This window comes from Tympanuchus pallidicinctus, unplaced genomic scaffold (genome assembly GCF_026119805.1).
Source record: "Tympanuchus pallidicinctus isolate F22 unplaced genomic scaffold, pur_lepc_1.0 scaffold1, whole genome shotgun sequence".
Lineage (NCBI taxonomy): Eukaryota > Metazoa > Chordata > Aves > Galliformes > Phasianidae > Tympanuchus > Tympanuchus pallidicinctus.
Window position 1 is genome coordinate 15,267,064 of NW_026294618.1, and position 18,667 is coordinate 15,285,730.

Here is an 18,667-nt window from a genome sequence, read left to right on the forward strand (position 1 = left end):
TTTTTTTTTTCCTTCCAGTGATCTCCTTTCTGCACATCCCAGAAACTTGCTTGTTTAATCCTGCTTACAAAAAAGGATGATATGTTTAAAGAAAAATAACTTAAAATGATTTTTAGCTACTTAGTAAAAACTAAATAGTGTAATTTTTCTAAGCAAACCAGGCATTTTTAGCAATTAATTTCTTTTCTTATACTCTCCATTACCCTGGAGAAGGATGTGCATCCTAAAGATATTATAAAATAAGCAAAAAAAAACAACTTGAAAGGACTGGCAGTGTTTAAAGTTAGCATTTGGAGTATATCTGCAAGAAGCAGCAGCAATGTTTAAATGGGAAATTCCAGACTATAAATTCTTTTTCAGCTAGATTATATTCAGTACAAGTGTTGACTTTCAATTTATACCTTTGATATGACTCATTGAATGTTCTGATTCTTAGTTTATTTGTCCTGTCTTCAGCAAAATGGATTGAATAAAGGGTTATCCAACCATGATGCGTTGTCTCTGTGCCTCAGATGTTATATTGATGAAATCTTAGTGTCTGGCACTATCTAAGAGGAATATAAAAATTTGATTTGGTCTGCAGCCAGCTTTCCTCCCACTCTGGAACAATGATGGGACATCTGGGAGAACGCTGTATTCATTAACCCAAATCCTGAACACTTCGCATAATACCTGATCCTGTAAGAACCTGCTCAGTTTTCCAGTCCGCAATTTGTGCTGGATGCAGCCAGAGCATATCCAGTCAGAGGCCCTTATCTCTTATACGTTCTTGGGCCTTTATGGGACATTATGCCTTGTCATAATTAGTGGTAACAAGATTCCCAATTGTTATCTGATTTTAAATGTTGGTTACATGCGTGGTGATTCACTCCATCCTCTCCCCTTCAGAAATTTCTTCTTGTTTGTCATGTATGTTTTCATCTGGAGACCTTTGGGTTTTATCTTACCCACTGTCTCAGCTGAAGCCATATGCCAGGAGGCCTATTAACTTTCCTGAGGACAGATCTCAGAACATCAGATGGTATCGGTGTGCCATCCTTGTTGTTTTTCCTGTTCTCATGATCTCCTCACAGTGGCAAATGCCCACCACCACTGTGACAGACAGAATAGCCATTTTCCTGCTGTGGTTTGATGCTGCACTCTGGCCAGCTGCTGTGGAGTGCACAAGAGTGATGTAATTAGTAGCTCCCAAAGTTTGAACATCCTCTGTGCTTTTATAGTTTTTACTTGCCCAGGAGATTGTTACATCTCCTCATCACCCTAAATCCTCTATATGGATTGTGAGGGACTGTGAGCCTAAAAAGAGCTAACCTCTGCAACTTTTGTTTAAAGGTGGCAGTCCTGGTGCAGAACATGAGAGCTCTGTTTCTATTTTAGGAAAAGAAGAATAAGGTGGTGATTGGAGCAGTGATTTGGAACTTTTTTTCTCCTCTGTGCTTGACGCTGGGCAAGTCAGACATGCTGACATCTAGAAAATACTTCTGCACCTAAATCTCACTGTGGGATTTCGCCACCTGGACAGGGGAAAGGTCCAAATTTTCCAAGATCCTAAATCTTTTGGAGCACTTCATCTACAATTTGAGCATGGAAGCTTATGTTTTTCTTAAGCAGAATGTCATAGAATTGTAGAATCATAGAATTGCCCAAATTGGATAAGACCTTAAAGATCTTCAAGTCCAACCTAACTCTGACAACCCTCTGCTAAATGACGTCCTTGAGCACCACATCCAAACTGTTTTTGAACACATCCAGGTATGGTTACTCAACCACCTCCCCGGGAAGCCTATTCCAGTGCTTAACAACCCTTTCAGTAAAGAAGTTTTTCCTGATATCCAACCTGAACTTTTCCTGTCATGAGAACAAATGTGCCATGTTTCTGACGTGTCAAATGCTCATCTTTGCCGAGTCCAAACACTGACTCAAAAGGAGGTAAAAGTGTAACCTATGCAACTATCTGCCCCTTCTACTGGTGTTTTACAAGTGTACCATTTTCTAGCTGTATTTGCTGGTGCTGGAATAGTGCTTGAGACTGAATGCACAAATTCCTTCTTTGCATGTTTTCAGTGCAGTCACTTAGAGTGATCACTCTTCAAGTCCTTGACATTAGTATGGCTGAGAGTGTTAAGGCTATTAGCTGGGTGCTATAAAAATACTTAGTTATCTTGTAGCTTCAAAGCAACCTACAAATATTAACTAATTAATCTTCAGAATAGCCTTACCTCCACACCCCACAGTCAACCCTGATTAAAAAGTAAATATTCCTCTTGCTCATGTAATCAACGCTCAGGGCTTTATGCACTAAAAAGGTAATTGACTTGTGCCTCATTTATGATTTTGATAAACAATTCAGAGTGGTTCAAAGGATGCAGAGCCAGAGGGAAGGTCAGCACCACTACTGTGGTATGGAGAGAGGAGTTCTCCCTTCCCAGATGTCATTTACTACAGATGTATTTCTGGATATAGCTCTCCTTCCGCATTAATAGGAGGGAGCTGGTATTTATGGTAAGAAACATTGTGTCTGGCAACCCAGAATTATGGTGAGGTGAATGCCTGACTATTGCAGTATGTGAGTTAACATAAATGTACCTTAAAATTTTGCTTGTCATTGCTCACTGCTTTTTATTGTTGTGCAGAAATGCACCATGAGCTTGTTTATCTAATTCTGATCTTTCCTGAGAGTTGGCAAAGTGTGATACCAAAACCAACTGATACTTAGTGCAGATCTAATGGAAATCGCTGTACTTGAAAAAGGTTTATATGAATTCATATCAATTTATACAAATTTGGTAAGGCCATGTCTCTAAAAAATAACCCTAAGTAAAGATAGATGGGAGATGCTTCATTGCAATTGATTTACTTCATGCAATCAAGATGTTGCTATTTATGAGGGCTGCTCCAAAACTAATGTCTTCTATTTTGTGATGTTGGCCCGTGGCATCAGGGGATAGATGTTGGTGGTATAGCAGTAGAAGCTGAACCTTCCCACCATTATTCCATTACATGTTGTTGCCGTGTGACAGATAGCAGCAGAGGGGCACTCTGACACAATGGCGTCTGACACGGAAGTGAGTATGTAGCAAAGGTGTGCCACTAAATTCCTCCATGTGGAAAAAGTGGCACCCATTGACATTCACTGATGCTTGCTGAATGTTTATGGAGACCAAAGAGTGGATGTGAGCACAGTGAGGTGGTGGGTGGTGCTTTTCAGCAGTGATGACTGTGACAGTGGGTCACCTCTGCTGGTACAGATTGTTACAAGCACAGCACCTAGGCTCTTGTTCATCACTGGTGAAAATGCATAGCTAATGGTGGTGACTATGCTGAAAAATAGGGTTTTGTCTGGGAATTTTCTCCACCAAAAGTATTATATGGCTCTTTGAAGCTATTGTCATTTCCATGGAAATAAATAGGAGGTGTTGCTTTTGGAGTGATCTATAAAAAATAAAACCGTGTGACTGGCGACTGTGTATTGGAAACAGTTTCTGCTGAACCAAAATATTAATGGTGCTGAATCAAGTGAAACTGCTTAGCATGCTGAAACTGCTTGCTGTTGCACAAGTGAAACTCTCACAAGATCATTTGCTATTTTTAAATGGTTTGGTAGAATAGGTATGTAGAAAACCCCACTACAGCAACCAGATATTTACATGTGGAACCAACTCACCAAAGAAATGCTAATAAACATCAAAGATTAGGGAAAATGTATGCTAGCACCAGGCTCTGTGTGAGGTGGAAAGGAGGTCTACAGCCCTGTAGTTGATGTGTGGAAGCACCATTTACTGATCAGCTCACCAGTCCGTGGGCTCAGCTGTGCGGTCAGGGTATTGCAGTATGTTACTAGGGTTCTACTCACTTGTGATTTTAGCAGCACGTAGGCATGTGAGTCCCCTGAGTTTCAGCCCTTGTATGTATTGCTGCAGACCAGCTGATACATGGCCATGCATTGTCCATCTGAGAGACACTTCACTTTTTTGGTTAAGAGCAGAGTCCTGAATGACTGCAGTAGGTCACTCTGTCCACTCAGCTGTAACATATGGGTCAGAGATCGCCACTAGAAGCTTTAAGGATAAAATTTTCAGGTGCTAAGATATATTGCTGGAGATCGGGAGTTAGTGATGTGTGCAAAGTAGAAAAGAAAAATAAATGTTTGAAGGCTGGGAGATAAAATTTGTATAGATGAATTTGCAGGGATGGATATCTGCATCAAGAAATGAAACATACTTTTATTTGCAGCAGGCTTAGGCAACAGCAATACTTGCCTTGTGAGCATGGTTTTTGGTTCTGAGTGTTAAACTTGGATGTATGAATTACCACTGGAATACCTGTATCAATAAGATTTGTGTCTATCAGCCTAACAGTGTGCTGATGCTGTGGACTCATAATGCATCATATAAATTGTATTGGCAGAACTTGGAAGATCACAAAGTAGTTGTACAAGTGACTGTATTTATTGAAAAGTCAGCAATTTTGGAACATTTGGCAAGGTATTAAAATATGCTGTCTGAAATTTGGATGTAGTCAGCTTACAGTGTGAAAAAGAATCGGTTCTCACCGTGCAAATTGAGCTCAGTTTGCAAGATATTCCTGGTCCTGCTTTTGAATATTAAAAACCCAATGTTAGTCACAAAAGCTCTTCAGCTCAGTTTGACACACCTGAGTGCATGCCATAGTGGGATTATCTCTGATCTAATCACTAGGGAAAGTGGTCTCTTCGGGTCAGGACTGAGGTCATGGTTAGACCTTAGATAGAAAATTATGCCTTCTCTCTCTAAAGCATGCTTATTTACAGTACCAGGTGGTGTTCACTCTCGTCTCCTCATTTCATCATTGAAGTGCTAATAGTCATTCATCAGTGTCACTGATACTCCATGTGTATAAGGAGGCATGTTTTATATTCTCGAATAGGTGATCTTGCACTGAAGTATTGTTTTCAAAAGTAGATCTTCCTTAACACATTTAGGTAGCTCAGTGTATGCATTAAGGTCAAGGGCCTCAGTGGATAACAGATTTTCATCCATTATAATATTGCGCCTTTCTATTTAGCTTCTTATTAGTAAAGTTACAAAGCACAAGTGTAAGATTTGAAGAATTTGTAAAATATAAACCCTAATCTTTGCGTTGAAATATTAAACATTCTAAAGCCATGAAGTTCCATGTACAAAGCATGCTCCAACAGTATGAATTCATTACGTCTCTACTGTGCTTTCTGGTCTTTATCATGCCATAGCTTTACCAGCAAATAATTGATTAAAATGCATGTGTTTAACAAGCACAGCATTCTTATTAGAAATTAGATAAATATTTTGAGATGAAACATTGGGAACAAGGTGAAATGCAGCTGAAGGCAATAGCTGTAAAATCTTTTTTCTGTCTCCTTGATATCATTTTGCTGAATCTCTTTTGGCATAGAAATATCCAGAGGTTCTGTCTCCCCCAGCTCTTCCTACTCTTCCAGACTGTTATGTCAAAAGTAGGTGTAGTTACACTCAGCTCTTGGAAGTGTCATAGCATCAGCTTGGTGATTCTCTGTCACCTCAGGATTTAAAATTTTAGAGCCAAACAGGCTGGGATTTGGAGACAGAAGGAGATCAAAACAAGTTTTAGTGGTTTTCTTCCATTGACCTACTAATCTGTATGAAAATTAGCTGTTTTTCGTTGGTATTTTTCAGTCTTGAGAGATTGGGCACGGATTAAATTACGTTGGATTCCAAGCTGCCATGTAAGATTTAACATTTGCAACTGTGTTTGTAGAGAGGGACGCGTCTCAAAAAAAGAGATAGTTACAGGGAAAATGGAAGCTGGATGTATAGATAATGTCAAAAGTTAGTGAAACTGTGGCTAAAAACAGTGACTTTACAGGAAGAGCTGAACCCCCTGCAGCCATGTCTATGGAAATGGGAGAATAAACCAGTAGACGGAGGACATGATCAAAATTAGATGAGTGAGCTATAGCTGCTGTAAGCCTGAACTTATTTTCCAGACTCAGTTAACAGTCATCAATGATTTTAAACTAAAAGAGGGGAAACTTAGGTATTAAGAGGTAATCTTTTACTCAGAGGATAGTGAGGCCATAGCACAGGCTGCCCAGAGTTGTGGGTGTCCCATCCCTGGAGGCATTCAAGGCTGGGTTGGATGGGGCTCTGGGCAGCCCACAGCGGGTGATTGGAGCTAAGTGGCCTTTAGGGTTCCTTCCTATCCAAGCCATTCTATGATTTATGTCCTGATCACTCTGGAGACATCTTCTATCGTTTCTGTCCATGACACAACACCTGACTGTGAATAAAAGATTGGAAAGAGCTGTTCTATGTTGGTAAGTTTAAAAAATAACAATTAAAAATAATAATAAAAAAAAAGAGGCAAAGCCTCCACAGAAGGCCAGCGAGGTGGTTTTACATGGTATCTGGAATACAGCAAGACGAATTTCCCAACAAACAATGCAATTTGCCCTGTTTCTATTTATACCAAAGCTATTTGCTGCTGCATCTGCTAAGGAAGGGGGCAGAGCTGGGCCTAGTATGTCTATTTTGGAGTCCTTATTAACTTCATTTTGGAGCAGGTGAACAGCAGAATGCAGATACTGCGGGAGAAATAAAGCCTAGATTAAATTATGCAAATGCATCTTTGCATTTGTCCTGTTCACGTGTGCTTGAGGGGTAATGCAAACACTGAACTCTGTGCTTTTCTTGGGCACAGACCAGCGCTGTGACTCACATCCTCACTGGGCAACATGCACACTTATGATCCGGTTCTGTCATCCAAATCAAAAGCAGAATTTTTCAAAGCTGGGAAAAAAACCACCATGTTCTTGGTTTGTGAGTGCACAATAGTTTGAAAGATCTTTTGATAACTGGAGACTTGTTTTTCTCCCTTCCCCATTTTTCAGTTTCTGTAATTGATTTTCTGCTCACATATAGCTTGGGCTCATCTGCACCAATGTCAGCAGTAAGCACTTAGAGCAGCATGGCTGCAGTGCCACTGAAAGCCTTCCTGGGGCTCATTCCTGTCATCACAACAATGCAATGCACTGAGGCAGGAACTGCTGGCATTTCAAAGGTGCTCAATTGCCTTAATTTTCATCGTCTGTGATCGTTTGCTAAAAACAGAAAAGCAAAATCCAAACCGTTCCATTTTGCTGTAGAAAATCTTTGCCAAGCCAAACCATACGTTCCTGGGGTACTTGGATTAGCAGCTAGCCCTGCCTTTGTTTATAGACACATGTACAGTTAGTATGAATCTTTCTACATTTAATGCTATTGCTGTTTAAGTAGTGTTCCAAAGGAAGGCTCTGTAAGCCAGCAGCACAGTTTGCTTTCTGCTTGAGAATGAAGAATAGTACCTATGCTCTGCTATAATACCTCCTAAATATTGTCATGGGGCTGTTCTTTAAAGATATCTTTATTTCACAAGGCATAAATCCATCAAGCTTTATAGTCAGAATTTTGAATCTGACTACCACACAGCTCCAAGCCCTGGTGAAGGGAATAGTTCTTTACAGAACAGGCAGGTAGGATGGGGAGACATTTGCTACAAGGTATTTTTCAGGCTGAGTTTTGCAGGCTGAACCATCCTGCGCTCTGACCAAGATGTGCTGCAGCGCACTATGAGATGGAGCGCTCCTTTCTCTCCTTTACAACCACTGCACCGTGAATGCTTACATGCTGCAGAAATGAGGACCACTTACGTAATTAGCTGAATTAAGCTTGTTTTCATAATTCTTTGCCTGGGAAGATGTAAGCTTCCAGAAGCATGTCTTCTGCTTCGTCACAAAACACCTTGTGCCAACAGTTACTGAGCTGGAGAAATAACTGTAGGTGCCGCTGCTTGATGTCAAGCTTTCAATTAACTATGTTGAACAAGAACCAGTAAAATAAAATGTGGGTCTCGGGCCCACTGAATGTTCAATTTCTTTCAGGCTTATTTGGGCAAGGGGGGTGCTGGAGAGGATAATCACAGGAGTATAACTTAGATGTCTGAGAAGGGCAAGTGGACTCGGTTCCCAGGCCTCTCCGGCATTGGATGCATCAATCCTGTTTGCAAATACTGTATCATTCCCTCTGGAGACCACTGGGACTGTGCACTTCCCAGGGGACTGGCAGGCCAAGGAGCTTCTCTGGAGGTGGCCCAGGGTCTTGCCCCAACCTGGGCATGGTGTGACATAGCAGAAGTGTGTGGGTCAGAGAAGCCATTCCCTGCCACATCACCCTATAGCCACAGCTGTAGTCCCTGCTCTAGAAGCCACCTGAGATCTCTGTGGTTTGTTTTTTTTTTTTAAGCCCAGGACTTCTCATAGCTGTTAGAAGAGTGAAGGCAGAGACAGCGATATGTGTTCAAGAAACAGGAAAATGTGCTGTGCTGCTATGCAAAACTTGTAACCCAACATGCTTATTTCATGTAGAGGCACCAAAGACTGCGGGGGTGGGTTAAAACATCAAAAACTGTTATTTCCCACTGGAAAAGAAAAAAATCGTTGAGTGAAACATGTTTCTCAGTGTGAAGTTTTTCATTAAGAGATTGGCATGGTGTGATATGAAAGAAGAAATCAGAAGTTACGTGGTTTTCCTAACAAATGAGGAGATTTTTTTAAATGCTGGCTGAGGCACTTGCAACTCGATTTTCCTCTGTAAAAGTCAAGGTTTGATTATGCTTTCTGCATTATTATTTATAGTATAGCAGTTATACATCCCATGTCCTTGGCTGTGGCATTGCAGTTTGCTCCATCTATGTCTGCTTCCTAAATTTATTGATCTCATTAGAAGATAAAAATGACAAAGATAGCTCATAATACTTCTGAGAAATGTAAAACCATTAGCGGGTCATTGTCAAAGTTATAACATGTCCTTTTAAGCTGCTTAGCAAACTGGTGGCAGCCTATGATACAGGGATTAACCTGTGCCAGGAGTAACTGAGTGGATCGTGGTGGAATGGTTAATATTCAGCCTGCCTACAAAGCTTTGAAGCTGCCTCACAAAATGATACAATGAAGTGATAAACAGAAATACATTAAAAACAAAGGGAATGGAAGTTTTTATTTCCTGTCCTTTATCTTGGTCTCCGGCACATAAGAAGCAGAAAGGCTGATAGAGTTTCAGTCTGGAATTAGAGTTGCACTTATAAGTTGTGTTTTGCTCCCCAGGAGCCTCATGGGCTTTGCTCTCTGAGCACAGGTTGACCTTGGTTGGTACCCTATATCAGTTTTCCCTGCAGGAGGACCTTGATGGTACTACCCTAGGCACGTAGGATGCCAATAAAACTACATGGCTAGGCATGCAGTTTTAAGAATGAGTATTTCAGCAATATGTACATGGCTGTTTTTTAAAGCCAGCATTTGTTACCCCAGATGTAGCCCTTTCTGCTCAGGTCAGTCACTGGTGCAATGGACATATCACCACTTACTGTTTCTTTAGAGGACAACTATGCAGCTGCATGTTACCATTATCTGAAAAAAATTTCCTTAGAGAAGTGTCTGATGGTATTAATTACGTTATTACTTACTGAACTGTTTGGGTTTACACAGAGCACTGAGAGAAAGTGGACACATCATGCACTACTACATATAATTTGGGTTGAGAATTCCTGCCTTGGTTCTCAGTGATGAGAGCAGGATATGTCATTAAGGAAAGGAGAATGTGGGCAGGAAGATTGGTACCTGATGGCTGTCTTTATAAGTTGTCTGACTCTTTACTCCCAATGGAGGACATAGGGTTAGTGTTCACTAACGCTAGGGACACTGATGTCACGCCTCTTTGCTGGTGAGTTGGGTGTAAACAGGTGGGCTCTGGTGAGAGGAGTGAGAAGAGGAAAGAAGAGAAACTCAGTCCCATTTAGAGAGCATCATGTGACCTGATTTGCACCAATGCATTGTTCTCTTTTAGAAGCATTTTATATGCACATTCCAGTAACAAGTATATAAGCTTTAGGGCAAAGATAAACTAGCCTAGAAAACAGTTTACAGATTAGAGCAGCAGAGAATGAGAATAATAACATTAATCCTTTCAGTTATTCACTCAACTTTTTTTCACCTATTAATGACCATGTGTTTATTTTATCTGTTGGGAAGTGAGAATTATTGGGAAGGGGCAAGAGTTGATGTAACTCTGCAATTTTGACTACACCACCCTTCTGTTAATAAAATAGAACGCTATTATATTTTCAACCAAGGTGTTTTTGGGTTAAGTGGTGCATTTCAAATATTCAGAATGCTTAATAACCATGCTATGTAATTATCAATGAATGTAAACATTCCCAACCATTAATTGCTCTATCATTTTAGTCCATCTGATAGCATTTGATTGTAATAGAAACATTGTTTTCTACTTGATCTAGCAAAACAATCTTTAAAATTTAAAGACAGTTTCCAAATCACAGATCTTGTAAATGCTTTTATGGGACACAGTGAATAAGGAATGAAAAACTGGTAAAATTATTAATAAAATTGTGTGAAGAAAGCTGCTTAAATTTCTTAGAGGATTCTGAGCTTTAAAAACGTTTTTTGATTCTAACTAAGATTGGAAAAAAGCTCAACATGCTAAAATACAGTTTCTCCCATCAAGTCTTAAGTCCTAGAGGCTCTGATCTTTGCCTTGTTGTTACCTTCAGTCACTGGATACTGTAAATTCTTTGATTCCTGTTCTAAGAGCAACTTGCCAACCTGGCTTATCTAAAGTCATGTGAAAAACCAGTAGCCACTGATACTAGAGATTTTTTCCCATGGATTTCTATCCCAGAATCCCATAAGCCTTTTGATGAATCTCCTTACTCCTGGAGAATTAAGGCAAACTTGAAAGGTTACAGAAAAGAACAGCGAGAACAATTGAAAGTCTGAAAATCCTGCCTGACATTGAAAGATTAAAGAAGCTCAATGTACTTAGATTATCTGAGAGAAGGTTAAAAGGTGACTTGATCATGGATTCTAAGACCCAAGTTGAGAAACAGTTTTCCAGTCCATGGGGAATGTCTAATTTAGCAGACAAAGCCATAGCAAGATCCAGTGATTGAAAGCTTAATCTGAAGATGTTCACACAAGGTGCAAGATGTATGAGACTGTAGCAGCTAAGACAGGTTTTTTAGGGTACTGTGGAGTTTCAGTCCTTTGAGAATTTTAAAACATATCTTTGTAAAAAAACTGCTCTAGCTTGACCGGAAATTACAGTGTTGATGTAGAAGTCCTTGGGTGAAATTCTATGGTATATATTGTGTCTGAAGGCAATCTATATGATTATAAAGGTCTTAAATTCAAAAGATATTGATTCCTTAGTAATGCATGGTTCCTACCACTATGTAAAATGGGTTCATATAATATACTAGTATTTGTACTTTTGTAGCTCTAGTTCAGTATCCACGAGCTCAACAAAACCATTCCACACCTCAGTGCGCTTAGCTCAAAGAAAGGGAAAGCTAGTTAATATAAAACAGTATTTTTAGCCTTTCTGAAAGCTTCTTAAGCCAATCTATAAAAAGAAACAAGACCATTCTCCAAAAATGCAAATGCTCTGTCTTGAAGCACGAATATCGTTTTCAGTTTTAACTGCTTCATCATTGTATGTCACTCCCTATGTATAGTAAGTGCTGTGTGACAGTTGTCTCTACGAGACAATCAGGGACTTTTCCAATAAGTACATAATTATACTTCATAATACATGTTTCTGTGAGCTATGGGGCTTTATGTGTTCATAGTGATGCTCATAGCATCTCTATGGGACAGGTACAATTGTCTTATAAAGGCAGATGGTCCTCAAGACCACAAAATGGATTATTACTAGCAGAGAAAGGAAGAAAGCTTGGTTCCTTATGACTTCCAATTCACATAGTCAAGTTTTCAAATCAAAATATTATATTAGCTATACAATCACAGGAACACTGTTTTCAGTGTTATGTCCTAAAACCACATCTCGTGCATTTATCAGCCTGCCACACTAATTCAAGGGTAATGCTGTGGAACTCTAATTTGTGTAGAACAACAACATTGATCTCTGTAGTTCTTACAAGGTCTTGACCTTACTTATTAAACTAGTCCAACTGAAATTAAATCACCACATGAAAAGTATTCTTCATTAAGCATAACTGTGAAGAAGAAGCATTGCTATTTATTTTCAAGGTTTATCTTTATTTTACAGATAAACGATATTATCATATGGCAGTTATGCCCATGGAGCAGCTAGGCCTAAGTGTTTGCTATGCCAAGCACTTCTATTGCTGTTGAAAGAGTGCTTTATAACAGGGACTATTTAAGTAAGCAATACCAGGCCAGTATAAATGAGATTTATGAAAGACTCTTCAAACTATTTAGAGCCTATTCTTTCCATTTTGCGTGTGGAAAGGAAGTGGCATTCCTCTAAAACAGAGGATTTCACAAGAGTCTCCTCTGACCATGGGACCCACACCGACCCACAGCCTTTCTCTACATTCGCTGACCATCCGTATCTGGCAGAATTGTCTTAAAGTTATATATGGGTGCTGCGATGGCAGTGCAGTGTACAGACATAAAGCTTTATTCATGAATGAATCTCATGCATGCCAGACTTGAAGGAGGATCACCTATCTCATTCAGACATTTGCCAGTGCCATGTTATGCTTTCTGATTAGGTTTTCTCATGAATTTGCTCACGTGATTAGCAAGACAAATGTGAATGAGCTAGCAATGATAGAGATGTGATGGAAAGTAACCATCTATCCAAACGTGACGTCCAGATTGGACTTACTTTGTCATGCATTTTGGGTCATGTTAGGTATAGCTTCTGGACTTCCTTGCTCCTACGGAATTACTACTATTCCTTGACAATGGGATAAAAAACTATTGAGTAATAGTAGGGAAACTGCCATAATGTCTCTTTACAGATTATTACAAACATATACTTTGGAAGTGGATGACTAAAGAAATAAGCTTATACCAGGCCTGAGTATCCATTTTAACTATGTCTGATGAAGATAAATCAAAAAAAGCCTAAGAAAATATAAATTCTACTGGGCTGCTATTATGTATGCTTCTAATCAGAAAAGGAAAAATCTTAAATACACATGCAAACGTACAAAACAGGACAAAAGACCAGGTTTCCTTTCCTCTTTTTGGTTTCAGGCATAAGACATGCAAATGTGGAAGGAAAGAAATATCCCTCTAAAAAGAAGAGTCTTGGAAAGTTGGCAATATATAAAAAAAAATCTTAAAAAATAAAAGTAAGGAAAAAAAGCAACATCAGTGCTACCTCAATGTTTCACTACAAAATGAAAAGTAAGGTATAGAGAAGGCAGCAGTCACAAATTTTTTCTCTCTTATATTTTTATCTCACCTCATTCCAGATAACTTCTGGTCAGCAGCTTCATTGCCACCTAGGCCTCTCTTAAGGACTAAGAAAGATGTGAAAAGAGGTAGCATGACTGGTTCCACTGAAGCAGCACCACCAGTTCCACTGGCTCTGTCACGGGGAGGGACCAGGAGCCTATGTAGGGAATGACCTACAGGATTAGAAAAGATCATTATCTTCATGAATGTGGTAGGTTATTTTTGTGAGAAGAGGAATAGAATCATCTACCACCTCACAGCACTCACATCCACTGTTTGGTTTCTGTAAATGTTCAACAAACATCAACAAATGTCAATGGGTTCCATTTCTTCCACATGAAAGAGATCAGTTCCACACCTTTGCTTCATATGCCTTTCCATGTCGCTCCATTTTGTCAGACAGCCCCTCTGCTCCATCTGTCAAACAGATGGATTATTGGTGGAAAGGTTCAATCTCTACTGCCATACCATCAACATCTGCTTCTGACTTTGTGGGCCAATATTATAAAATAGGAGGCATTAATTTCAGAGCAGTCCTCATACTTCATGGTATCATGTTATGGCTTTCCAATGCAGCTTACTGATCATGTAAGGCCCCTAAAGGGTTCTGTCCATTTACAAAATCAATTAATAATGATCAGTAGCCAAAAATGGGAATGGACTGGGAAGTGCCCGTGCCCTTCAGATGGGTACACTGGCATTTTCTATAGAGGGGAAATTGGAAAGAAGTAAGCATTTCTAAAAATGTAGATTTAAATTATGAGTTAAACTACTTTCAGCAGCATATGGACCCCAGATATTATCTTTCTTCTGAACTCAAACATTATGCGTCTCCAAAAAAAGGAGATTACAAGAATGGAGAATAGATGTTTTCTGCATATGTTCTGCAGGTATTTTTGAAGACGAAAGCCGGAGCTGAAGTTAGAAACTCCATCGTGGAGTGAGACCATGGTGCATACTGATACCTAGCCAGTGAGGCATGCTCATGAGGAAGGAAATAAGGCAATCAAAAGAGTGGTTTTCCCTCTTCCTTTTTCCCTCTTACCTTTTCCTTTTCATACTCTTGTTTGCTGGATCAGAGTTCCTTAGTTTTGAAATGCTGGGTGTTTGAGGAAGAAACTACTTTGTGAACCTTACAATCTCAGGCACCATAAGAAGTGCAAATAAGGGAAAGTGCAGATTTGCCATTTTGTTTCATGTATTTTATGTATTGAGACAAAGAGCGCTTCATCAGCGCAGACTGTTCTCCAATATTTCATGTATCCTATTCTCTTCTTTTGCTGCTCCTCCATAAGAGCTAATTAAAAGAATAGGAATAAAAGGTCAGCTTTTCCAGTCATAGCTTATTAGTGAAGTCTCCAAAAGATGTATGCAAGGACCTGTAAGAAAAATATCTGGCAGAGGAAATATTGAAGTAACAAATAATACAAAGCTATTAGGAAAAGTACACGCTGTAAAGAGTTGTAAAGGGATACGATGATACTGATTGTGTTATAATATGGCAAGTATGTTTCAGTAATAATAAGCATAAAGTGATGCTAACTTTAGATATTTAGTAATGCCTGTTGGATTGGCTCTTACCTCCCAGAGTAAAAGATTTTTGGGCTCTCTAAAAACTTCAGCCCAGAGTTCTGTACAGGTGAGGGCAAGAAAGATAGTCAAATGTATGGAACAGGCAGAAAGGATAAATTGATGGAAGTCCCTGAGATAATGAAAGGCACTGGGAAGGGGAATAGAGAAAGGTAATTCAACCCTTCTTGCAGCAGTGGAACTAGTAGACATCAATTGTAACTAATTCTAGATGTCCTTTGTTCCTTGCAGGGGAGCTGATGGATGACATTAAAAGGTTCCTTCCAACTCAAAAGGTTATATGTCGGGTTTGAAACCAAGTGTGTAGCTGGGCTGAGCAACTCGTAAACACATGAATGCAAAAAAAAAAAAAAAAAAAAAAAAAGGTTTAAAGATGCACAGAAATTAACTATACAGGTTGGTGGAATAAATATATCAGAAAACAAATCATGACAGCATAAGTGATGCAATTGGACACAATGAGTATTTTTTCTTTTACAATTCTCTAGATCCATTGCAGGGAAAGAGAGAAAAAACTGTAAGAATGCTCAGTCTGACCCAGCAAAACTGCTCCTGTGTTATTTCAGGAACTGGAACATACATTCAGTTATTCTTGTTTGTAATCAATACAATATGTGGAGTGTACACATAAATGTGTGTGGCAGCTGGCAGCAGTTTCTGTGTCTGTGGTGGGAGATGTTCAGAGCAGTGCCACTGCTTCCCTGTCACACCTCGCACACTGTGCCCTTTGGTGCTACTGAGCCTAAGAAGAAGGAAGAGAATTCAGAGCTTCTGGGTCTCTCTCTCAGTTCTGGTAAATTTGTGCCAGAAGATGGTAAAATGTATTTCCATGAAATGATGAGACCCGTATTTTGTGGTTTGGTTACATTCTTCTGTGCTGCACTGATTTAATTTAACCAGGCTTTCACATTTCATTAATCCTCATCACTTCTTCACTCACTGTTTTCTATTAATGTTCGTTCATGTTCTCCTTGTTGTACAACTCATCAGTTCCTTCTTATTGTGCTGGTACATAATTCTTTACCAGCTTTCAGGGATGGTATCAAAACTGGAGAGAAACATTTTTTCCCTCTTTTCCTGTTTGTTTGTTTCAGAAGTGCTCGCACTGACATGAATAGACTGACTTTCCTTGCGCATGAAAAGAGAGAGAGTTGGGGTTTTCTGTTTTATTCGTTCTGCACCACACATATTTTCCCCACCCACACCCTCACTCACTTTACACATGCTCACACACAGAGGTGCTTGTATACTAGTGACTTTCAGAGAATTTCACTCAACTTAGGAGAATGTGACCAATGGCTGGGATGAAATGTTTATATTTTCATCATCACGAGTCATTTCCACCAATCTTACCATCACAAGTGGGTGTTTCTGGGAAGGGTGCTAAAGCATCCATCACTCAGCATTTAGGACATTGAAATAACGGTACTGAAAGTAGAGCTATGAAGAACTGAGGTACACCGAGTTGTCACAATCTGTTCGCTGCCTGCCCAATTTAGTCCCATATTTTAGAAGCAGAGCAGCAATTTAGCTGATAGATGTTGCAGTCTGCATTTTTTCTGCCTGTTCCTTCATTGGTAATGTCCATGTGGCTCATAGCTCTACCTCACTTGCTGTATCTTTAGACTACTACTACTCATACGGGAACCCACACATAGATAGCTCGTGATTTTGTGAATAGTGGGATTTTTCTGAACCTGCAGCATTTCTCTTAATTGTTCTCCCTAAGCTGGATGTCTCTGCAGATAGAAGAGTGCATCTGCAAGTTTCAGGATGTGCAGTTTCTGTTTTACCCGTTTGTGGGTGAGGTAGGATGAGTGTGGTGGGGTAAAGAGAAGGAGAAGCAGTCTCCAGCATCAGTAAAGGTTCTGGTACTTCACATCAGTACCTGCTTTATTATAGGTTCTTCTATTTCAACACTGACCTGAGGAGAAGCTCCAAGGGATGAAAGGGTTATTATGCGACCAGACACCTTGGGTCACCTGGGGTAAATTACCATTGCCTCTTAGTTAAGTCCTCGTGTTCTGGTGAAATCAGTGGAGCCTGTTTTCACTGGTGCAGTATCTGAGACATCAAGTTTAATGAATCGTTACAAATGATTTAATCTGCACTTGCAGGTGCTATTAAAACTTTTTTTTTCTTTTCTGCCAAGACCTTTTTTTTTTTTTTTTTTTACCTAGGAAAAGCAATCTTTCTCAGTCGCAATGGTTTAAATAGGGAGTAACAGGATAGGTTTTGCTCATTAGAAAGCCTGATGCTGGCTTCAGTATTCCCTTCTGCTAAAATTACCTCCTCCAGCATTTAAGACTTTAAGTTGCAGGGGATAAAACATAAGGCCCTGGTTAATTGCAAATAAATAGTGCCAGAAATATGTACAGATGGTACCTGAAGTTCACTGCTGAAGACTATCCAGTAGACTATATATAATTTGCACGACATGTATATGCAGGAAGCAGGAGAACAACTTTTTGTGGTTTCTCACATTTGTAAAAAAAAACAAAACAAGAAAAAATCAAAATCATAAATGAACACTCTCAGCCTGTGAAACTTCTTATTTGGGAAAACAGCAACCTGGATTTCTATTTATTTACCTTAATTAAATTAATTAATTTAACAAGTCTGAAGATTTCAGTGTTTTATAGGATACAGGTGTAAATATCTGGCGAGTAGAGTGTATATATTAAACTACATCTACTTAGCTAGTAAATATTTTGCTGCATTAGTTTGCTCATTCCCAAGCAATCAGTTGTGAACTCCAGTGTTGTAACGGGTCCACAGGGAACATTTGTGCTTTGGTTGGCACTTAGATTAAATTCATCAAATGATTTTTTTTTTCCCCCTTCAAGGCTGACATTTCAGAATGTTTTTTCTTTTTTTTAAAGGTTGTGTGCCAACTGCCAAAGTCAATTAATTAAATGGTAAATCTGAAATTTGTAGGGGAAGACTATTATTCCATTTTGCTCTGCGACCTTGGAAGAGTGAAGATTTAATCCGCAAAACACATGGTTTACCAGAGGGTTCTGATCTGCTTGTACTGAAAGTAAAAGCAAAAGATTTTTTTTTTTGTCAAATTAGGGATTACCTCAAGGGTGGGATTTTTCTTCCTGCTTTTAATATTCTGTGGTAGTAAGCATATCCTTTGAGTTCTTCCCATACTTGATGGCTTGAAGAAGTCAGCAGTTAGTAGAAAGAAAATGTGCAAAATTTGGGGGCTCTTTTTCCATTAATTTTGAGACTATTTATTCCTTGAGTGCATTACAGACAGCCCCAGAATTTGAGATTCCTACATCGCTCAAAGAGCTTCAGATCAGTAAAGGAGATAGTAAGAGTGAAATTCAATAGTCATGAGTAAAATGTTTGTATTCTAGGGAAGTGCAAGTATCACAAATTACCACCAAAATCACTTCTCCTGAGGAGTGTATCTGCCTTCGGTGGCTACAAAGCCAGTGTGGTTGCAAAGCTTTGACCGGACCTTACTTCTTCCTTCTCTATACACTTTCAGTATATCTTACTAAACTTCCTGTTTTGAAATTTTTCTGCCATAAGAAACAAGTGGAAATGAGTGCAGCGCATTGACTGTTCTTTAGTTCTTAGTGTTCTATCATTGTTTTTATACTTTTTTTGTGTGTTTAAGTTTTTCCTGCCTGAAGATTGGATGCATCTTTATTTTTGGCGTCTGTGTGTGCATGGAGTGGGAACATAGTGCAAGGATGGAATGAAAAACTGTAGAAATGGTGAAGAGCACAGATGAGTCGATGTAGATGATACAGGATGCAGTGCTTTTCTCCCTTTGCCATTTGA

At 39.3% G+C, this 18,667-nt stretch overlaps 1 long non-coding RNA gene across 1 annotated transcript in view; it reads left to right on the forward strand.

Annotated features, from left to right (window-relative positions):
* Positions 1-17,226, forward strand: part of LOC128082465 (uncharacterized) — a 93,784-nt gene extending 76,558 nt beyond the window's left edge. The window contains exon 9 of the long non-coding RNA XR_008207686.1: positions 16,769-17,226. This is a non-coding gene — a long non-coding RNA (uncharacterized LOC128082465). The remainder of the gene's footprint in view (positions 1-16,768) is intronic.
* The last annotated feature ends 1,441 nt before the right edge of the window (positions 17,227-18,667 follow it).